Genomic DNA, 23300 nt, shown 5'->3' with positions numbered 1-23300 from the left:
TACCCCGAGCTAATCCACTGACCCATAAACATCAGGCTGCAAACATCCTTCTTCTGACCATTGCATCTGCATCTAACTCCTTTCCATGCGGTTGCATTCAGGGTGGGACAATGCATCTAGAACAAAAAGGGCAGGTGGCCTTTGCTACCTACTGAGCAATTCCTATCCACCAGGTTCCTATTAACTCTCCTAGAGGGTGGAGTCACTCCTTGCCACTACAGAGTTAGGGAGAAGGTGGGGACATTCTCAACACCTAATCACCCCCTCCGTCTCAGTATTGATAGTTAATAAGACCAGATGGCCTGTAGCCTGGGCCTTAAATCCTCAGGGTCACCAGCGTTCACAGAGGCAGGGATGGAATTCTGAAACACTTAGATTCTGACAAGCCCTAACCTGTGCGGGACCTTCCTGACTCCTGACTGGCCCATATGCACAGCAGAGGTAGATGGAGCAACATGGCGCCGGGGCACAAGTGCTCGGCGTGCCAGGCCCTCCATGTCCTAGACTCTCTGGCCTCCAGGAAGGAGCTGAACCATTCCAGACTGCGGGGTGGGGTGGGCACAGCACACCTACCCCTTCAAAGCAGAAGGGCTCCACGGGCCTCTCGGAGGCCAAGGAATTATTATAGAGTAGCATTTTAATGAACTGAGTGTAAATGCATTAAAAACACATGGAATAAATGCTCCTTGAAATAAACACGGGTTTAAAAAAATGAAGAGAAAAGCAAATGCTTTGGCACAACACATTTTGGGTTTTTTTGAACCCCAAATATTTGAAAACTGTTCAGGCAATCTTACTCAATCCAGAGTGCTGTTTAGCTCTCCCATGATGACTAATAATACACACAAAAGTGGGAAAATTCAGCATATTTCTCTAGTCTTGGCATTTCCAGAAAGACACAGACCAACAGAAAGACTTTCAGAGAACATTTTAAAAAATGCCTAAGAAATGAAGACATTGAATTTTGTGAGAGAAATGAGAGGTGTTAAATATGTGTTGATTAATTAATGTAAGACAAAGAATTATTAATTTAAATCTTAAATTAATTTAAATTAATTAAATTACATTAATTTAAAACTATGCTGAGATGCATAGTTGGGGCCTAAACACTGAATGTGAATGCTTGTGACTCAAAAAATCATCACAATCTTATTTACGAAAAAAAAACAAAAACAAAAACCAAAACCAAACACACACCTAAAACCAACCAACCAACCAAACAACCAAACAACCAAACAAACCAAACAAAACACAAACAAACAAAAAGCCCCCAACCCTTTACCAAATAGTTTTCTATTCCTAGTCTTGTGCACTTGATGAGAAAGGGAAATTACCAGGAAGGCTTGGGAACTGAGGCCCAGAGCACTCCTACCTGCCACGTGTCTCACCTGGGTCTTCCCCTTGACCGCCAGGCCTAGACATCTTGCGACATTCTGAGCCCAGTCACCCTAAGGTCCCAGGTGTCCTCCAGCTGCCCCCACCCTTCATTTCCCCACCTCCCCAAGAACTGACGCCTCAACACACCTGCTTTCAGCTCAGGTGTTAGTTAATAAGCAAGGTGTTTGCTGACAAGGGCTTAGCGCCTCCGGAGGCATTTGCATGTTAATAGGGCACTGTTACAAGAATTCGGATCCCGAAGGAATGAAGCTATGAGGGTAAAATGCTGGGAGCCAGCGTGCGTATTTTAGCTATTTTAGCGCAGGGAACTCTCTCCTTAGATCCTAACACCAGAAAACCAGCCCTGCCCATAGCTCTCTGGAGTGGAGCACGAAATCAGCATTTCTCTTCACCCTGCCTGGGCTGGAGCTCAGCTCCCAAGGAGATGCGGGAGCCTCTGGGCAGCAGATCCAGAGCCTGGTTCCAGGGCAGGAGATGTCAGCTCCGGCTTCCGAGGAACCAAAGGGAGAGCAGTCACTCATCGAAGCCACCTTGCAAAATGTCTGGGCCAGACTCCGCCCGAACCTGCAGGTAGGAGTTACACGCAGCTCCCAAGCTCCAAGAACTCACTCTTTAGCGACCAGGCAGATCCCGACCGAGAGGGGAGCACAGAGGAAGGAGAAGTTGGTTCTGCTTTGGGTCTCGGGGAGGTTTCTTCTTTCTCCTGGCCCACGGTACTCCCCTGAGGCTGCCAGTGCCTCATTCCAGCTTCTTGCACCGCCCACCCCCACATCACTGTGCACACGTCTGGGGGCTTTTTCAAATGATAAAATTAAGGTGAGTTCATCTGAGAAGTTTCCAAAATTATAAAAAAGCACAAGGGAACCAGAAATCACTGACAACGTCAGCATCCCTGGAATCAACAAGTTAACCCATACTTTCTGTTCTTCTAATCTTTAATCTCTATTTGGGGATCTAGTTTTAATAATGACTGTATATAAACACATACTTAGATACACATGTACACGTATATGTATATATAGTACATGTACATTTTTAGTTTGTATATTTTCCTCTCCTTTTATCATATTACAAGAATTTTCCCATTTTAAACAGGCTTTGAAATGGTATGTTCCATAGAATAAAGGGTAATAATTAAAAAAAAAATAGAACTTTGTGATGTGTTTAGATTTCCGCAAACTCTTTATTCTCTTTATTAAACACTCAGGCTTGTTGGAAAGAGAGTTGTAAAACTAGAAATCTTAAGGACAAGGAGCTTGCACTGAGTAACATATAATGTTTTCGGATAATGCATCTTAAGGAAGAAGGCTTGAAAGTATTGCGTTTCATTGACATTAATTACTGGAAATTTGAAATATTACCGATTTTCTCACCAGCATTGCTTTGTGATTTATGTTGTCTTCTCGGTAGCGTTTCACAAACCCTGAGGCTCTTTTAGGTTAGGGGTCTCTACTAGGTGTTCCATCATAGGGAAAAACTAACATGTCTTGTTTCTAGAATTTGTATCTTTTCCCCATTGGATGTCAGGGACCCAGGGAACAGTGAGAATAATATAAGCAAAAATATATTTGCTTTGAGATTCCCCCCCTCCACAACTATCCAACAAGCATCTGACACCAATTTATTTTCTGAGAGGGAAACCCACATTCCTGAATAAGTATTTTTCCTCTGAAAGGTCAACTTCTTGGTTTTCTCATTGGTATGGATATAGGTAAGCATTTTTTTTTTTGTTTTTAAGATTCATTTATTTAACTGAGGGAAGGAGGGAAAGAGAGAGTGGTGGGAGGGGCAGAGGGAGAGAGAGAGAGAGGGAGAGAATCCTGAAGCAGACTCCCCGCTCCTTGCTCAGCAAAGGACCCTGAGCTCATGACTTGACCCAAAATTAAGAGTCTGCCACTTAACCAAATGAGCCACCTGGTCACCCCTAGCTAGCCACTCTGTAAGACAAAGCTCATTGTATAAATTATATGCTTGAAAAACTTCCTTTAACTCCTCATGGTATTGCAACCACGAGGATAAACAAGAATCACCTGGAAAGATTTTTAAAGTGCCCCAGGCCCCATATTCCCGTTCATGATGTCTAGAGTGGACCCAGGGAGCGTTATTTTTAACAAGCTGCCCCAGGGGATTCTAACATCCAGGGGCCATCCCTCGGGAAACACTGCCCTACCAAATAAAGGTCCAACTCCTACAAGTCCCTTCTTACTCTGGCTCAACTCTGAGTCCCAGCATGCTATACTCCCAACACGAGACCCATCCATTCTCTGTCACTCTGATGAGCCAGTCTCTCCCAACACACTGTTCTACCCCATGCTGTCATGTCAGCCCTTCTGCCAAGGAAGGTAGATGTCCTTTTCCCTCTGGGCTTCTGACCAAATATCTCCTCTTCTGTGTAACCTTACTCTGTTGTACAGGTAGAATGAATCCGTCCCTTCTCTGTGGTTTTAGAATCTTGCTGCTCTTCTGTAATTATCACGGAATTACTTACATGTTTGCTTGTCGCTGATTGGACGCTCCTATGGGTCCAGGGACCATATCCTGTTACGGTCATCCTGTTACGAGCCTAGTGGTTTCCTACTGCTTTTCTGAGTACTTTTTATATATCAGTTTGTTTCATCCTCCAAACATCTCTGTTATGATATTATTCCTATATTGCAGCTGAGGAAAATACAGCTGAGTTAAATTAGTAAACAGAAGAATGATTATTATAAATACTTATTGGATGTGAAAATTGAGATGGAGTAGCAGTTGGAACAGAACTCAGTTCCTAGGCTTGAGACTTGAGGAATATGGGGGACGATTGTCTATACGTCAGGGGATCATGAAGATAATGGAACACTGATAATTCAGTATTCGAAAGAAAATTATTTACAAGCATCTATTTCAATGTCCATGTATACCTTGTATAGAAATTCTAGTTTAGCAATATAAATCATTTCACAATTTTATTTTTTTTTTAATTTTTTCAAAAGATTTTACTTGTTTATTTGACAGAGAGTGAGAGAACACAAGCAGGGGGAGTAGCAGAGGGAGAGGGAGAAGCAGGCTCTCTGCTGAGCAGGGAGCCCAAGTTGAGACTCAATCCCAGGACCCTGTGATCATAATCTGAGCCAAAGGCAGGCGCTTAACCAACTGAGCCACCCAGGCGCCCATATTTCATAATTTTTTAAATAGCTCTTCAAAAATATGCTGTGGAGAACTTTCATTTATGGTCACATAGTATGTTCCTTCAAAGACTTTCTTCTGTTGTTCTGGGCAGTTCTTCAGCCAAGCTATAGTCAGTCTCTCGCCATATCCCAGAGGCAGTGGCTTCCTCTCATTCTTAAACACATCATTTTCCTCTCTACCTCAGAGCCATCCCCCGTGTGGGCCCCTCTGCTCAAAATGCTCCTTCTCTCCTTGCCCAGTCAGTGCCAGCTCATCTTGCAAAGCCCAGATCAAATGGGACCACCCATAACATTTTTTAGGGCTCAAAGCAAGAGTGCAAATGGAGGTTCACATGCTACAGACAGAATGTAGACTTCTCCAAGCCCCCGGAGCTCCACATGAGAATGTGGGGATATAAAGACAACTTGTGGTTCTTTGCTAGTGGCCAAAGCCTCATCTTCCTTCTTTCCCCATCCTTGGCTCCTTTGCACATTGTGAAAGGACCGAGAGCAATCCGGTGTGCACATCAAAGTCCATGCATGCTCACACCAATGCAAGCAGCCTCTCCTGGCCCCCCAAAACCTAGGGTATAGATGCTTTGCCCCTTTGGGATGTTAGACCCAGATGAGGTCCTTCAGATGGGGATTTAGAAGTTCAGGGCACCCTGAGCATGACGGTCTACAATGGGAGAAATATGGGCTTCTTTAAAGTGTAGGTCTGGGGACCCTTGGCTAGGTCTATGGGGGACTCTGAGCTCAGGCATCCCTTTCTGAAGAAGTCGACGCTGACCCTCAGACAAGGCCTGATTCTCCAGTAAAACTTTCATAGTGTCCTCTAGTTCTCTTTGTAGCACTTACAGTGAAAATCAAATGATTCAAATTTAATGAGTTATGTTTAATTGTCAGTATAAGGTATAAACCCCTTACAAAAAAAGTCAGTTTTGCAAACACGGAACCAAGACTGTCTTTGTTCACCTTTTATTTCCATTGCCTGAAACAGTGTCTAGCACGTGCAGGGTGCTCCGTACATATTTGTGAAATGGGTGAGTGAAAGGAAGGTTTGCTAAGACTTCTAGAAATAATCTAGGTCTTTCAAAAAAAAGTTACACAAACTATTTTATTTTGTCTCACATCTCTATTATTATCGCCATCAACAGCTTTACAAAGTCAAAGTTTAAATCTTACAATTTTCCAGCATTTTGGCTCCAAAGATAAAGCCCCCACAGGGATCTGTAGGGATGAAGGGTTTAGAGATTTCCAGGCACGGGGCCATGCAGATTTGTACAGTGTAAATCCTATAGATCGACATGCCAGAATGGCAGCATCCCACAACATACAGCTTATTCTTTCTGGAAAATGACAAAGTTCACATTGTAAGAATCAAACTGGAAGTGAAATGAATAAAATATACCCTTCATAAGGTTGCATGCAATTCTACTTAGAGATCTTCATAAAATCTTGAGGGAAAAATGCTTTTTGAAACAAAAACAGCTCTGGGTGGTGCTTGAAAATTCAGAAGGCAGCTAGAAGCTCTGCCAATGACAACTGTAAGTAATAACATGGTATTAAATTTTATTTTCCATTTTTAAGACCGGATTTTTTAAAAACCAGCAGGTATGTGGAATTATATTTCTAACAGACACTCTGAAAAAAAATTAATAGTTTTATTTATCTTGGTTGGTATGAAAACCCCAACCTTCCAGGGTAAGGTTTTGAGTCCCTGAGAGATGGGATCCTTACGGACGGAAGGCCCAGATGTGACAGTTTTGGATTTTAGCTCTTTCCAAGGTTTTTGTTCTTATTTTCCAGCTGCTGATTAATGGACAAAAATTATCTTCTAAATCTGAAAATCAGGTCTCACTTGAAGGTTCTATAATTTTGAATGAACCAGCAGAGATAATATTGTAAATATATCACTTTTCCTCCAAAACACAACGAGAGATGATAGGGCCATCTCTGCCTGGAAACCGCTTTGGACCACGGCCATCATTACTCAATAAAACCTTGATCCCGGGCCGTGGACATTCAAAGCGCCCACTGAAATAAGCAGCTTTCCTCTAGAAGCTGCAAGACTGCTTAGGAGCTTCACCAACCTCTGTCCTGTATTCTCTCCGGGAGAGGGCAGTCAGCAAATCCTCAGGCTGTAAAAGTAAAACTCATCAAAGCAATACCTGATGTCCCTTATCTGTCACATGTCCTGTCACCCAGGGCTTCTCTGCACCGTTGGGACTTGGGACACATAATCCTAACACAAGTGTTCTCCTCTGGCTTCTGCTGTTTTTTATTATCGGGGCCAAATTTATACATAACACAAAATTTACCATATTAATCATTTCGAAGTGTATAGTTCAGTGGCATGAAATTGGGGACATTCACCGCGTGCAACCATGGTGCTTGGATAATAGTCATTCATCTCCAGAACTTGTTCGTCTTTTGAAACTGAAATCTCTTTGCACTAACCCCATAGTCCCTGGCAACTACCTCCTTTTTGGGTTGTTTTTGTTTTAAAGATTTTATTTATTTGAGAGAGAGAGAGAGAGAGAGCACAAGCAGGAGGAGGGGCAGGCAGAGGGAGAGAAGCAGACTCCCTGCTGAGCGGGGAGCCAGTAGAGGGGCTCGATCCCAGGACCCTGAGATCATGACCTGAGAGTGAGCCACCCAGGCATCCCTCCTTTTTTGTTTTTTAATCTAAATGTATTTGAGACTTTGAGGTAAAAGTGAAGGTGCAGGGGTGTGTGTGTGTGTGTGTGTGTGTCTGAGAGAGAGAGAGGAAGAGATACCGTCATTGAGTCAAAAGTGCTGGGCACTGGCTGTTTTCCTTCCTATGCGGGTGTTCTGTAGGCCCCAGAGAGGAGCCTGTGCTGTCGCGCCCCCTGGCATCAGTTCCGCCCCCCCTATGCCAGGTGTCCACTGTGCAACACGATGCAGGTTGCTATTGGAAGTTTCCCTGCATCCGTTTTCTCATCTACAAAGTACGGTGGATCACAGGGCTATCTAGCTAGGATTCCTGTGTGGATGAACTAAGTTAATAAGCACAAAGGGCTAGGTCAGCCTCACACTCCGTCGGGTGCAAACTCTGCACGGGGATGAGAACCAGGGCAGCCGCTGGTATTCAGCCGAGAATCTCGGAGCAGTTCGGCTTGTCCAGGTAGAAATGGACATTTAACCCCATTGCTCTCTCCCCGTTACAATCTAACCATCTCTGAATTGGAGGGTGATATATTAGCTGCGTGTATGTGGATTTTGCTTTCACGCGCCAGGATCAGAAGGCAGAATCAAAAGCCTACTTGGAATGTGATTTAAATGCCTCTGGTGTGGGGACGCCTGGGTGGTTCAGTCGTTAAGCGTCTGCCTTTGGTTCAGGGCGTGATCCCAGAGTCCTCCGATCGAGCCCCACATCAGGCTCCTCCGGTGGGAGCCAGCTTCTTCCTCTCCCACTCCCCCTGCTTGTATTGCCTCTCTCGCTGGCTGTCTCTCTCTCTCTGTCAAATGAATAAATAAAATCTCAAAATAAAAAAAAATAAAATAAATGTGTGTGGTGCAGACTGATGTGATCCTCAGCCAGGAGACTGGTGCTCTTGCATCAAGAGATACTTGTGTTGTCCTGCAGATGCGAAAACACTCATGTAACCTTAGGGCTCTACGCTGCCATTTCTTAATATGTAAAATGGAAATAGTCTTGATTCCTGTTTCAGTGTGAATAGTGTGAGGACTGATGAGATACCAGATGTAATGCACTTAGCAAGCAAGTCCTACCTACCTTGTCTGCAGGAATACAGAAGCCTTAGAGGGCTAGACAGATATCAGATGAGGTCAGAAAAAAATCAGGGTTTCTCGAGGAAACGTCTGCTGGTGAATTAAAATGACGTATTTGTTCTGTGAACTAAACCAAATACTATTTTAGAAAGATGACATCTAGAGTTTAAAAGAAATAGCTATCAATAACTGTTATGTGCTGGGAGCTGTGCTAATGATTTTGCAGATATTTTCTCATTGAAATCTTAATATAGTGTCCTTAGGAGAAGGTATTATCATCCCCGTTTTGCAGACAAGGAAGCGAAGGAAGAGGAAAGCCAGTTAACTTCTCCAAGGTCACAGAACTGGTGACTGACCGGACAAAATTCAGTTTGGTTGTGTGTCTCTCCAAAATGTTAACTCATGAGGTCTGATGACGCAGTAATGATCAGTCATGAAATAATCATCATATGGCATAGTTCTCGGCTGTGCTACAATACATACTCTAAATTTCACATATTGTCTTTTAAAGGAAATGAACTCATATGGGTGATTGTGGACTGAGGCTTGTATTATTTTTTCATCTAGAACATAAAGTTAACTGTAGTATTTGGTCAAAGCTAAAACCAAATATGTGAATGATATTAGTGTTCTTTATTTGTTTGCCTTGGAATTGGTGGTTACAAAGTTGCTCTTCATAAAGCTTTAGTTCAGTTTTGCTCACTGGCTGGGTCTTGAAGACCTGACAAATACAGGTATTCATTGCTGGCTACATCTTCACATTTTGGATGAGTAAAACTGGTTAAATTTGAAAGGTCCACAGCTTGAGATTGGCACAAAATCAAATCATAGCTTTAGGAGGAAAAAAAAATACCTGATTACTTGTTGCTTTCCAAATTTTTGACATGTTTTCAATGTAGAAAGCTGTTCTAAAGAAAAGTAGGGCAGGGTGGGGAAAGGGGGAGAGAAACCTTGAAAATGCCACAATATACAATCTGCATCATTTGCTTCTCTCTTTTTTTTAATGTTTTTTTATTATATTATGTTAGTCACCATACAGTACATCCCTGGTTTCCGATGTAAAGTTCGATGATTCATTAGTTGTGTATAACACCCAGTGCACCATGCAATACGTGCCCTCCTTACTACCCATCACTGGTCTATCCCATTCCCCCACCCCCCTCCCCTCTGAAGCCCTCAGTTTGTTTCTCAGAATCCATTGTCTCTCATGCTTCATTTCCCCTTCTGATTACCCGCCCTTTCTTTATCCCTTTCTTCCCCTCGCGATCTTCCTAGTTCTTATGTCATTTGCTTTTCTAAATTGTTGTTGCTTGCCAGTGTCAAGAAACTGCGTTAAGTGGTTTAGCATGTTTGGTTGGCTGTACCTACGCATAAAATAAACAATGCATCTAGCATTCTCTTTACAAGTGATGATGATGGGTGCTGTATAATTAGCCAATATAACCCTTAATGAGGGTATAATGAAATTTACCTTGCAGAGGTATCAAAAAACAAACATGTTTTTCAGTGCCCAGGTCCACAACAAACTTCCCAGTTGCTGTGCAAGAATTTTCTATATAGGATGTCTTAAATTCCAATCCCATTTGTGAAACAAGCATTTTGAAACCTGTGCTTGTCTTATCTGGAATGACATCAGAGTGATTAATTCTTTCACCCTTTTAGGGCAGTGTCAGCTGAGATTCAGAAATTAATCGAGGGCTCAAGGTCTGAAGAAAATTCAAGCTGTTGAATTAAGACAAGATGTTTGCACTGAGTGCTAACAGGAATGAGGTGCTATATGTAGCAACTCGTTAAAAAATGTTATGTACTGAGGTATTTACATGAATTTTCATTGGAATATCCAGTTAGTTATACTTTTAAATTATACAACGAAGTCTTAAGAACAATGGGCTGTAAGTACATTGTGCAAGAAGAGTTTGTCAGGAGAAATCTCAGGTCGGCTGGGAAACACAAAGGAAACTTATTTTTGGAATTACAAATGCTAGTATCAAAGGGATAGAGTTTTCATTTTGTTGCTTTTTTAAAAGAATAATAATGAACCGAAAATGCAAATATAGAGTATGCTTGGGTTATCTTAAAAATAATTTTTTTTCCAGGAGGAAAAATTGCAAAGTTAATTACTTTGTTGTGTGACAGTCTTTGATTTTTAAGATTGTTCCCAAAAAAAGGAGGATCTTTAATAAGAAGGTTTGGAATGCCAAGTTCACGGTGTCCTTCCAAGCTGGATAAATCAGGAAGAATGCTCTCTACCAAGAAAGGGATGGTCTTTTGGAAGAGAGGGTAATCAACCTAGATTCCTTCTACTAGGCATAAACATCAAAGTTCATGTGGCGGTTCATGGAGGAAGAATCCTCTTCCATACATTTGGCCAGATTTTTGGCACCTGGTTAAAAAGATTGAGCAACCAAAGGCCTGTCTTGAATTTTATTAAAATTGAGTATTCAAAGCATACTCTTCTAATTGGAGTGGAGCTGATCGAGTCCTTTGATGGGTATGCGCCTTTAGTATACACGTGGCTGGAGAACTTTCTCCATTTGTTTCACTGGGAAAGTTGCTGTTTTCATTTCTCTGTCCAGCCACGGCCCACTCTCCCCACAATATTCTTTGAGGACTATCTTGTCCTCTATAAAACATCTAGTAAAAAAGAAGAAGAAAAAAAATCAAACATAGTTTCACAAATGCTTGATGACATTTTTAAAAAGCAATGGAATTTCATACCAAGTCTTTGTCTTTTCTTGTATCTAAATTTGACTAGATGGGATCCTAATGATTAAAGAGAGATGCGTAGTGATGAATGGTTTTTTGTTAAGCCCGTTAATGGATGAAAATGACTTCCCCGAGCAATCTCACTGCAATCCGCTGCAGGTTTCCAGTGAAGTCTGTGATTTCCATCCACTCCCGAGGAATTTGAGGCCAGCATACATTTTTGCCAGTGGTTTAGCTAAGATGAAAACTAATAACCTTTTGGCCCCATGCCTTTTCTCAAACTGCCGGGAAGCATGGAGTTTGGTTATTCAGTGTTGTTTGTGTCTTCCAGGTTCTCAGTTGAGGGAAATGCAGTCTGTACCCTGGCCTTGGGCAGTGGAGCCCGGGGTACAGAGATCAGAGCCCTCCCCGGGAAGCTGCCGCGGAAGCTCACCCCTTCCTCCCAACCGCAATACAAGGTGCATTGTTCAGCACGAGGCAGAGACATTCCTCCGGCCTGGGCTTCACTGATCAAGGCGGTTAGTTTTTCTCCAAACTTCTTCTTGTTAAAATTTCCAAATTACATAAAAGGTAAAGACTAGTATAATAAAAAAAATCCATAGACCTCATAGCTAGATGTATCAGTTATTCATATTTTTCTTTTATTTATTTATGTACTTTTACTGAACTACTGCAAGTAGGGTGCAGACACTGTGACACTTCACCTCTATGGACCTTATCATGTCTCTCCTAAGTGCAAGGATGTAACCACAGAACTATTTTCATATTCCGCAAAGTAATAACAAGTCCATTGTATCATTTAACATGAAGTCCATATTAAAATTTCTCCAATTCCCAAATGTCTTTTGTTGTATTGATTGATTGGTTGATTGATTGATATAAGATTCAATAATGGTTGATGCAATGCATCTGGTTGTCTTTTCATTTTCCTTTAATCTTTTTTTTAATTTAAATTTAATTAATTAACATATTGTACAGTATTAGTTTCAGAGGTAGAGGTCAGTAATTCATCAGTCTTATGCAATACCCAGTGCTCATTACATCACATGCCCTCCTTAATGCCCATCACCCAGTCACCCCAACTCTCACCCCACTCCCCTCCAGCAATCCTCAGTTTGTTTCCTATGATTAAAAGTCTCTTATGGTTTCTCCCTCTCTGATCGCATCTTATTTTATTTTTTCCACCCTTCCCCTATGCTCCTCTGTTTTGTTTCTTAAATTCCACATATCAGTGAGATCATATAATTGTCTTTCTCTGATTGATTTATTTCACTTAGCATAATACCCTCTAGTTTCAACCACGTTGTTGCAAATGGTGAGATTTCATTTTTTGGTGGCTGAGTAATATTCCGTTGTATATATATACCACATTTACTTTATCCATTCATCTGTCAATGGACATCTGGGCTCTTTTCACAGTTTAGCTAATGTGGACATTGCTGCTGTGAACATTGGGGTGCAGGTGCCCCTTCGGGTCATTACATTTGTATCTTTGGGGTAAATACCTAGTAGTGCAATTTCTGAGTTGTAGGGTAGCATAGAGTTACCCAGCATAGAGATATTTAACTTTTTGGGGAACCTCCCTACTGTTTTCCAGAGTGGCTGCAACAGCTTGCATTCCCACCAATAGTGTAAGAGGGTTCCCCTGTCTCCGCATCCTTGCCAACATCTGTCGTTTCCTGACTTGTTAATTTTAGCCGTTCTGACTGGGGTGAGGTGGTATCTCATTGTGGTTTTGATTTGCATTTCCCTGATGCTGAGTGATGTTGAACATTTTTTCATGTGTCTGTTGGCCATTTGCATGTCTTCTTTGGAGAAGTGTCTGTTCATGTCTTCTGCCCATTTCTTGATTGGGTTATTTGTTCTTTAGGTATTGAGTTTGATAAGTTCTTTATAGATTTTGGATACTAGCCCTTTATCTGATAAGACATTTGCAAATATCCTCTCCCATTCTGTCAGTTGTTTTGTGGTTTTGTCAACTGTTTCCTTTGCTGTGCAAAAACCTTTTATCTTGATGAAGTCCCAGTAGTTCATTTTTGCCTTTGTTTCCCTTTCATTCTCCTTTAATCTAGACCAGGTCTCCCACATTTCTGTTCGGTTTTGTTCTCATGACAATGACTTTTCTGAAGAATCCAGGCTAGTCTTCTTATAGAATTTTATGTATTGTGGATTTGCCTGATTGATTTTTCATTGTTAGATACGGGTGCTTTGGCAAGAGTATTATATCGGCTTTGTATATTTCTTAATGCTTCACACCAAGAGTGCCTGATGTCAGATCGCCCCACCACTGGTAATCCTAAGTGATCTCTCTAGAGTGAGGTACATTTCTCCCTTTGGTTTTGATACATAATCCATGGGGAAATACCTGACTGTGTGACTTTCTCTTCCCTAACAACTTCTCATCTTATATTTTCAGGATCCATCAACAATTCTTGCCTGCTACAATTATTACTTGGGGATTGCAAAATGGTAGTTTCTCCAATACTATTATTTGTTCTTCATCCACTAACTGGTATTCTTCTACAAAGAAGAGATTCTTTTTTTTTTTTTTTAAAGATTTTATTTATTTATTCGACAGAGATAGAGACAGCCAGCGAGAGAGGGAACACAAGCAGGGGGAGTGGGAGAGGAAGAAGCAGGCTCATAGCAGAGGAGCCTGATGTGGGGCTCGATCCCAGAACGCCGGGATCATGCCCTGAGCCGAAGGCAGACACTTAACCGCTGTGCCACCCAGGCGCCCCAAGAAGAGATTCTTTATTTTTCAATCTTGCTCCTTCTCTATGATCATTATGGACTCATTTTTAAAATTCAGTGTGTTATGATTCATTTCCACCCTTGTTCTTTTTGACACCCAACTGTTCCCAATTTGGTTAGTAGAAGCTACTCGGAGAAGGTGTCTGTGTTTCTTTGATATGGTGCCATTAGTATCTGAGCACTTTGCTCTTTTCTTACACTACACTGTCACTGTGTTTTCCTTGCCCCAAACCTGGAATTAGCCATTACTGTAACAAGCCATGGAATCTTATACTGTGGAATATTGAGAAATCGCAGTTTAGGAATCAGTAGTTAAATAGTAATTCTGCTCATTTCTATTGAGATGTTACTCTTTTCTAGCTGTTTTAAGTAGACAATGCTAGAATGCATATAAATAATGACTTCGGGGCGCCTGGGTGGCACAGCGGTTAAGCGTCTGCCTTCGGCTCAGGGCGTGATCCCGGCATTCTGGGATCGAGCCCCACATCAGGCTCCTCCGCTATGAGCCTGCTTCTTCCTCTCCCACTCCCCCTACTTGTGTTCCCTCTCTCGCTGGCTGTCTCTATCTCTGTCAAATAAATAAATAAAATCTTAAATAAATAAATAAATAAATAATGATTTCATGTGAATTCCAATTAAAAGTAAAGAATTATAAGATTTTTACTTACCTTAATTTTATATCAATGCTTCTTTTCTCTTATAGTTCAAATATTAGTTCCTAATAATATTAATATATTTATTTGCTTGCTTTATCCTACACTATATATAAAATAGTTTCATAATTACAATACCAATTTTATTACAAATACTAAGAATCCTAAGTTTAAAATTTTATATCAGTTCTTTTTGTTCTTAGGATATATCCCATAGGGAAAAAAACCCAATAGGATGTACCATCAGAGGAATTGTATTTAAAAGTTAATTTAATTAATCATTTTCTATGTTTAATTATGTTTACAATTTGTAGGTGGATTTTATGGTACGCACAGTAAAATTCACCCTGGTGGAGTTCTATGAGGTTTTTTACAAGTGTTTAAGTCATGTAGCTATACTACAGTCAAGCTATAGAGCATTCCTCTCACCCCCCTAATTTTCTTGTTCTCCTTTCTGCTCAGTCCCCTCCCCTAATACCCAGCCCCTGGCTGGCACTAATCTGTCTTCTGTCCCTATGGTTTAGGCTTTTGCAAAATGTCCTGTAAAGGGAATCATACATGGTGGAATCTGGAGTCTGGCTTCTTTCACTTAGTATAGTGTATTAGTATAATGCAGTTTCATCCACATTTGCACATCGGCCAATTTATCCATACATACTAGTCCCTTGTATTTATGTACCACAAATTTTAAAAATCTTTCAACATTTGGACACTTGACAAGATTTTGAATAAAACCCCTGTAAACATTTTTGTGGACATAGATTTTTCATTTCTCGTAGGTAAACAACTTGAAGTGGAATGATTGATTTTTTTATTTTAAGTGTATTTTTACCTTTATAAGAGATTGCTGAACTGTTTTCCAGGTGTATCAATTTGCGTTCATATCAGTGAGAAATTAGAGTTCTTGTTCTAGTTGCGCCACATGTCCTTATCCACACTTATTACTGTCAAAGTTTCTCTCTCTCCCTCCCTCCCTCCTTCCCTTCTTCCCTTCCTCCCTTTCTTCCTTTGTTTGATGCTTTCTTTCTTTTGCCATTATGATAGTTATATAGTAGTATCTCATTCTGGTTTTTAACCTGTATCTCTCTAAAGACTAATTATATTAAGCATCCTTTAAAGTTCTTATTTGCCAGCCGTATGTCTTTTTTGGTAAAGAATCTGTTCAAATATTTTGCCCACTATTTAAAAATTAGATTGTTTATTTAGGATACCTGGGGGGCTCAGTCAGTTAAGCATCTGACTCTTGGTTTTGGCTCAGGTCATGGTCTCATGGGTGGTGAGATAGAGGCCCATGTTGTGCTCCACACTCAGCAGGGACTCTGCTTGAAGATTTTCTCCCTCTGCCCCTCCTCCCAACTGCACACATGTGCATGCTCTCTCTCTCAAATAAATAAATCTTTAAAAAATAATAAAAAAATAAAAATTGGATTATTTGGTTTCTTACTATTGAATTTTGAGAATTATTCATATGTTCATGATATCTGTCCTATATCAGTTATGTATTTTGCAAATATTTTCTCCTAGTATAAGTTTTGTGTTTTAAATAGGCTTTTTGAGAAAAAAGTTTTAAATTTTAATTAAGTCCAATTAATCAATTTTTTAATGAATTGTGCTTTTGTGCCCTATATGAGTCTTTACCTTACCTAGGGTAGCAAGGATTTCCTCCCAGATTTTCTTCTTACAATAAGAATGCTTATACTTGTACCCTACATCTGCTTTTCTGGTTATTTATTTCTTTGCCATAATAATTTGACACTCAGTCTGTCAATTTCTATAAAAAAAACAAAAACAAAAACAAAACCTGCTATGAATTTTGTTGGCATGGCTCGAATCTGTATACCAATTTGAAAGAGAATTTACGTCTTTACAAATTAAGTCTCCCATTTCATAAATGCCTCCATTTATTAGATCTTCTTTGATTTCTTTCATCAATGTATATTAGTTTTCAATAAAAATATTCTACGTATTTTGTTAGATATATACTTAAAGATTTCATATTCTTGGTGCTATAGTAAATAGGATTGTTTTCCTAATTTCGACTTCCATTTCTAAAAATGAGCTATATAGAGAAATACAAGTTATTTTTGAATATTAATATTTCCAAATGCCCTATGATTCTAGTAGCTTATTTGGACTCTGAGTTTTTCTATATAGACGATTATGTCAACCATGAAAAAAAGCATTTTAATTTATTACTTTTAAATCTGCATGTTCTTTATTTCTTTTTCTTTTCTTATATGACTGGCTAGGCTTAACAGTATGATGTTGAATAAAAGTCATGAGAGAGTATATTCTTGCCCTGCTCCTTATCCTGAGGTGGAAAACATTAAGACTTTCACTATGAAATATGATATTAGCTATAAATTTTTCATAGATGCTTTTTATCAAGTTGGAGAAATTATCTTTAATTTCTAGTTTTCTTGGAATTTTTTTATGAATGGATTTTGAATTTTGTCAAAAGTTTTTTCTGCATCTATTGAGATAATCCTATTGTCTTTTAAAAAAATTTATTGGTAACATGAAATACATTAATTGATTTTGAAATGTCAAACCAACCTTGACTTTCTATGATAAATCCCCACTTAGTCATGATGTCTTATCTTTTTTATATTGCTGAATTTGACTTACTGATATTTTGGTGAGTAGTTTTATGCATATGAAGTATAGTTTTTTTTTTCTTATAATTTCCTAGCCTATGTTTCATTTTGGGTCATTTCTATTAAAGTATCTCCAACTTCACTGGTTCTTTCCTCAGCTGGGTCAAATCTCCTGATGGCCCCATCAGTGGAATTCTTCATGTCTTATATATATTTACCTTTGATGCCATGTATTTATTTATAACATTTCTACTTGAGTCCTTTTTTTGGTTTTCATCTCTCTGCTGAAATTTACCATCTGTTTGTGCATGCGGTGCATCTTTTCCACTAGATCTTTTTACATATATCATAGTTATTTAAAGTCTATTTGATAATTCCACCATCCAGGTCATCTCCAAGTGTGCTTATGTTGATTGCTTTGTCTCTTGTTTCTTGCCTTCAGTTTCCAATTGCAATGCCTTGTGCTTAGGGTGCAGATTGGAGTGATGGAGTCTTTTCCTCAATATTTTGATTCAGCCTCAGTTTTCAGATCTGTACCACAAAGGGGATCTCCTTCCATGGTCTCGCTTCCCCCACCCCCATGCCTCCACTCACGGAGAGATAGATCCTTCTTGTTAATCATTCCTTGTTAGGCTGGAGTTGAGTGCCAGGGGGATTCTCTGTTGTCTTGGTCCAGCCTCAGGCTTTTATCAACCCTGTGCGCTTGGGCCTTTGGTGTGGAGTTTTCTATCCTTCCTCCCCATGGCAGTCAGTCAAACACCTTGTATCTGTATCAGGCCTCGTCTGGGAGAGTATCTTAGTCCTCCCCCAGAAAGAGGACTACTGTACTGTTGGTATAGGATCAAGGGCCCAGGACTGTTTCTTGCCACTCTGATAGGATAAGAAGATATCCCCCTTTTTTCTTTTCCTCAACAACGTGTCTTTACCTATGCCCTGGGGAAGGAGAGTTTGCTGCTTCTCTCTACGGCCTTAAGGTTTTTGAGAGAAGAATGCAAGCAGAGAAGAGGGATTTGGGAGTTTTCACATTAGTTGCTGGCCCTCTTCAGGATTACCCTGGCCAATTCTTATATGTTTATTTCCTATAAGAACTTTAGAATCAACTTGTCAGTCTTTGGCGGGGGGGAAACCACTGTGGCATTTTTATCACTGTATCTTATACATTGACTTGGACAGAAGGGACATTTTTATGATGCTAACACATCCTATCCAAGAACAAGGTATATCTCTATTTGTTCAAATCTACTTGTATGTCATTCAGGCATATTTTAAAGTTCTTCTCATAAATATTTTGCACGTTCTTGCTTGGCTTACTCTAAAGTACTTTATACTTTTCCATGTCTCTTTTGGCTCTTATAGGTGGTGGGGATTTTTCTGATGAAATCCATATCAGCATAGGGCTGGAATCTCTCTCTTTTGAGGCCTCAATGATGATATTTTAAAGAGTTCTTATTTAGGAAACTATTACTAATAGAGACTAGAAGCCCCTGAGTTAACCTTACTCTTCTTACTTGGCTCTTCTTATGGGTCCAAGTGTGAATGGAGATGGGCTACCAGGCAGAATTAAAGTGAGGGGAGATCATTTCTGCCTGGTCAAGAATCCTAATGATGGCAAGCAGAGAGGGGATGGTAGTGCTAACATCTATACATGATGCTGGCCTCCAATGCAAAGAACATGAATAACATGTCCCCTGGACTCCTTAGTGTGAATTTTCTATGTCCAAAATTTGACCTTCAACTTTGCAAGCTCTGATGACCTTGATTGCTTAGCACAGAGAGAGAGAGTAGAACTACATCTGTTAAGGGCAGCCTGGCATTCACTGGATTTTGAGACTGACTATATGAGCAGGACACGAGTATGTTCCCCTATAGTGAAAGTGCTCCTGTTGGAGTCTGAGCCGCTGTTTCCATAACAGAATTGGAGGTTATACATATCCTCCACATCCAACAGATGGGGGAATGTAGGCTAGGAATGAGAAACCCTTTTTGTAGAGATTTGTGCCTCCATCCATGGCAGAGGACTGCCCTTGAAATCATGAAACACAATGTTTAAAATGAGTACTGCTGGGGCGCCTGGGTGGCACAGCGGTTAAGCATCTGCCTTCGACTCAGGGCGTGATCCCGGCGTTGTGGGATCGAGCCCCACATCGGGCTCCTCCGCTATGAGCCTGCTTCTTCCTCTCCCACTCCCCCTGCTTGGGTTCCCTCTCTCGCTGGCTGTCTCTATCTTTCTCGAATAAATAAAATCTTTAAAAAAATATTTGTTAAAATGAGTACTGCTATCTTACTTGGAACCAGACAAATCCAAGAGTGGAATTATTTATGTAATAGGAAGATTCCTCTCACTACAAAATACCAAAGGCCCATTTATATAGTGTAAAGGGTCAGGCTTTCAGAGTTATGAAAGCAAAATTAAGCATGACAGCTTAGTACCTTTCTTTATTTCTGTTGACTCAGTGCGCATTCCCCTTGATGGCAGATAACAAACGTGTCAATTCCAGGTAGTTAGTTGCTTCTGATTTAGATCAGCGCCTTCGAGTAAATACTTGGCTGACCTCAATTCTTCCTGTGCTCCTTTCTTTCCTTTCCCCCTGGGATGACTTTCTTCTTCCCCTGGGGTAAGGAGACAGCTTCCAGTCAGACCAGTTGTCCTGATCTCCCTGATCTCTGTGCTCCTGCCCCTCTGCTCCGGTGACAGCAGGCCTTCCTTGCCTCCAGTCACCTCCGCCCAAGCAGAGAGGCTCCTTTCCTTCTTTCTTTGCTTAAGCCTCCCTTTAAGACTGCCCGTTTCTCTGCTCAGCCCCCTGCCCCCTGGAGGGATGGAGGCATACTTGGGATGCTTTGAGGCCTTCCTGCTTTATCAAGGCAGCTCTTGTGCCTGTGATGTACTCAACACTCTTTAATATCCCTTTATTCATATTTTGTTGCTTTTTTCAGGTTTTTATTTTTTCATTTATATCTTTAATCATTTTTAAGCATATTTATTTTAAACATACTTATTTGATTGTTCTCCTAGCCTTTGGTATTTCTGGTCCTTTTGCATTAAGTCTCTCAACCTAGTTTTTTTAAAGAAAGATTTTATTTATTTATTAGAGACAGGAGAGAGCACAAGCCGGGGGCAGGGTGGGGCAAAGGGAGAGGGAGAAGCAGGCTCCCTGCTGAGCAGGAAGCCCAACACAGGGCTCAATCCCAGGACCATGACTTGAGCCGAAGGCAGTGCTTAACCAACTGAGCCACCCAGGTGCCCCTGATTTTTTTTTACTGTTAGTGCATCTTCAGTTGATTGTCTCCCCCTGCACCTCCCACCCTGCCCCTATCAATGAACCTTTCCAGCTTGGCGTTATAGGACTGTGCAAATCACTTCAGTTCAGCTGGGGCTCCTTATTCACACACAGGCAAATCTGGGCTTTTGATTTCCCAGGGATGACCTTGCTTGTGGTCACCAACTCACAGAAGAAAGGGATCTTGCTTACTGTTTCTTGAGCCCATGGGTAGAATTTTCTCTTCTCCTTTCCAGGCCATGTGCACTGGTTCAGGCCTCTGAGCCTTGTGTTTCTGCTTGTTTAGGCACTGTGGCTTGAGATGGAGCTGTCTCCTGACTATTGAGATGCCAGCAAAGTCATGAAGCTCTTTCTAATGTTTCTTGGAGTTGGTCTCACAATATACAAAAGAAGTAAGTAGGTATTATGTAGTTCATAGTTCATTCATCTCACAAATATTCATTGAGCAACTGTGATGTGCTATGCACTTCATGAGGCTCTAGGGTTTCAGTGGTATGCCCAGATACATGGAACTTAAGAGCCTTTCACAGAAATAGACAGTGTGGAGATCATCAGATCAATGATCTACTATTACAGTCTCAGCCTCCAAAGGAAAGAGATACGGGTACATTAGGGTATATATAAAAGGAAGTGACACAAGTTGCACCTAAAGGATAGGAAAAGGGGAACCTGGGTGGTGTAGTTGGTTAAACATCTGATTCTTGGTTTCGACTCAGGTCGTGATCTCAGGATAGAGGGATGGAGCCCTGTGTAGGGCTCCTGGCTGAGCACAGCGTCTGCTTGAGATTCTCTCTCTCTCCCTCTGCTCCTCTCTACACCCCACCCTCATGTGTACTCTCTCTCTCTCTCAAATGCATAAATAAATCTTAAAAAAAAAAAAAAAGAAAGGGTAGGTAAAAGTTAACCAGCAGAGGGTGGGAAATGTCCCCGGATAGGGGGAGCGGCAGGGATTGTGGCTTCAGACTGTGATTCCTAAATGAGTGGTTTGAGTAGTTTTTCACACTGACTGCAAAATAAAATCTTGTGGGAAGCTTAACATAAAAGTTCCTGCCCCTGTCCCCAGAGACTCCTATTTAATTGGTCCTGGTTAAGCCCAGGCAACTGTATTTTTAAGGGCTCAGCAAATTGTATAGACTCTGTTGTGTACTCAAAATTGTACTGGATGGTCAATGTCAGCAGCACCAACAGCAGCTGGAAAATTGTTAACACAGATCCTCAGGTGCATTCCAGACCTACTGAATGAGAGACTCTGGGAGTGGGGGACTGAACAAAATGACGATGTCCTCCCTGTTGCATGTGTTTAAAAATAAATACTTAACTAAACTGAAATCTCCAAGAATCTGGGAAGACCAATAAAATTGTGATCTTTTCCTATGTTAATTATTTTCATGTTTTCTTTTCAATTTCCAAATATGCTCTGAAGGGTTTTTACTCATTTTGTGGCTGCCTGGGCTTAAGTGGCTTCAGAATCTTCTTAGTCTCTGACTGGGCAATAAACTTTAGGGGAACATCATATGCAAAGGTCATGGGGCAAGGGAAATAACATGGGACATTCCAAAAACTAAGGAGGGACAGGCTGGAGGAGCAGAGTGTGACTGAGATGGAAGATATACCAAAAGGAGACTGAGACACAGGGAAAGGCCCCATAGTGGAAGGCCCGGGACAGACTCTCAGTGGTCTATTTGGATTTGGATTTTGCAAAGGTCATCTTGGTTGCTGCATGGAAAATGGTCGGAGTGAGCCCAGAATGGATGCTGGTCTACAGGTTGGTGCTGTCAAAACAAACAAAAAAACGATGGGGACTTGATGGAGAATGTTCTGGTCTTTGGACCCAGAGGAGTAGACTCTCTTTCAGAAAGGATGGTAGATTGAGGCTTTATGGAAGAAAACGATTGAATAGTGAAACTGGTAAAATAGCACCAGGGAGGCTAGCCAGCAACTGGAGTGGAAAATATATCTGAGAATGAGGAACAAATCATTGTCATTATCCGGGGGCATGGCAAATATTCTCAGCCCCACATCCCCAAAATTCCAACTCAACATGTCTGAAGGCTAGGAGCTGTACTAGTCACAGGTTTTCATGTGACTCTGTCAATCAGCCAGGTTTGGGGACCACTGAGGTCCATGGACCTCAGTGTGTACAAGAATGAGGTTGGAGAGGTGACTGGTGACCAAATTGGGCAGGTGTGTGTGGTCCCCTGGTGGTGAGTTATGGGGACACAATGGACTTGGGCTGGGGCTGCTAAGCGAAGGGGTTTGGCAGTAGGAATGAGGGCAGATGTTGCTTTCATGCTATGGCTCAGAGTAGAGCGGGAAGTCTACAACATTTTGTAAACCAAAGCCCTTAAGTTTGTCCTCTGGGTTGACTGCATTATTCAAACATCTTGGAAACAGTTTGTGGAAAGGTCTAAACAATAGAAACAAAAGCAGGCAGGTGTTGTCTTCAGATATTCTTCCATACCGGCTGCAGTACGAGAGGTTATCCTGGAGTGTTGTGCAGCTAACCTCCAGCAAGCTAGAAAAGCAACCCCCATCGCTGAGAGGTGCAGAAAGTATCCCCTGGCCCAGTATCGCCAAACACTGATATTCTTGCTTTTACATGTATTTCTTCGGAGGTTTGGGAAACTCACTAATGATGTGATTGTATGGTTACTTTATGTAGTCTAGTATTTATTCATACAGTAAACTGTGAATGCTCTTTTAGTCCTGACCTAGAGCACGAGTAGGCACAGGTGAATATTGACGGGGATAGAACCAAAGAAGAAGGAAGGCAGGGTGCAGGCAACTGGGCTGGTTTCTGGGCCTTACTGGAGTGACACTGGAATTGAGGAGGCCTGATCTGGAAGTGGAAACCAGGACCAGAGAGCAGGGCAGGAAGGACGAGGTGTCCACAAGTAAAGTGGCACAGCCCGGCCTGCCTTCAGTTCCACAAGTGTGCGGTCTGTTCCTTGGCTGTACAGGTAAATCTGGATTTCCTGGGGCCTGCAGACTGTATAAATTGAGGGGTCCTCT

This window comes from Ailuropoda melanoleuca, chromosome 5 (assembly GCF_002007445.2).
Source record: "Ailuropoda melanoleuca isolate Jingjing chromosome 5, ASM200744v2, whole genome shotgun sequence".
NCBI classification, from domain to species: domain Eukaryota; kingdom Metazoa; phylum Chordata; class Mammalia; order Carnivora; family Ursidae; genus Ailuropoda; species Ailuropoda melanoleuca.
Note: the sequence above shows the minus strand (reverse complement) of the source record.